Below are 673 nucleotides of genomic sequence, written 5' to 3' on the forward strand. Positions count from 1 at the left end.
AGAAACTTGATTATGAGAAGAGTAGGAAGGTGAGCATACAGAAGTGTCAGGGACCAAGTATGGACTAGAGCATCCTCTGGGAACTGTGCCCAGAGTGATCAGGGCAAAGAAAATGTTTCACTTGGTATTGGGTGGAGTAATAATAAAAAAAAAAAAAAAAATCACAGCAGGGCTAGACCCAATGGCTGAAAATTTCAGCTGCTACTGACTGACTAAGGGACCACTCATGGCAGAAGAATCAACCTGGGCAATTTGTACACTAGGACACTGGACTTCCCTGGGATGTATATTGCAACAAAAAAATAAATAAACAAACAAACAAATGCTAGGAAGACACACCCCACCACAACACCCTCTTGCTTCCTGACATAAATGCTAACACTGAGTTCTGTCTTGTTTGCTGATGTACCACACCACAAATGTACTGTCTGCCTGTACTGCTATAAAATCTGTGGGGAGGCAATCCTGCAAGACCTACAATGCAAGGAGAGCTGCCTGCATCTCCAGAAAACCACCAATGTGAAAGTTGACCTCAGTCTTATACCAGGTATCTTGGGCCATCCTACCTTCAAAATGGCCCCCAAACCCCAGAGGGAAGGCTTCAATAGTTACCATGGCCGTCAGCATGGGAATCACAAAAAGATGCCCCAAAGAGGTCAGCAGGGAAGTCAGC

The sequence above is a fragment of the Protopterus annectens genome, chromosome 17.part0, assembly GCF_019279795.1.
Source record: "Protopterus annectens isolate FY-2018-M chromosome 17.part0, PAN1.0, whole genome shotgun sequence".
Taxonomy (NCBI): domain Eukaryota; kingdom Metazoa; phylum Chordata; order Ceratodontiformes; family Protopteridae; genus Protopterus; species Protopterus annectens.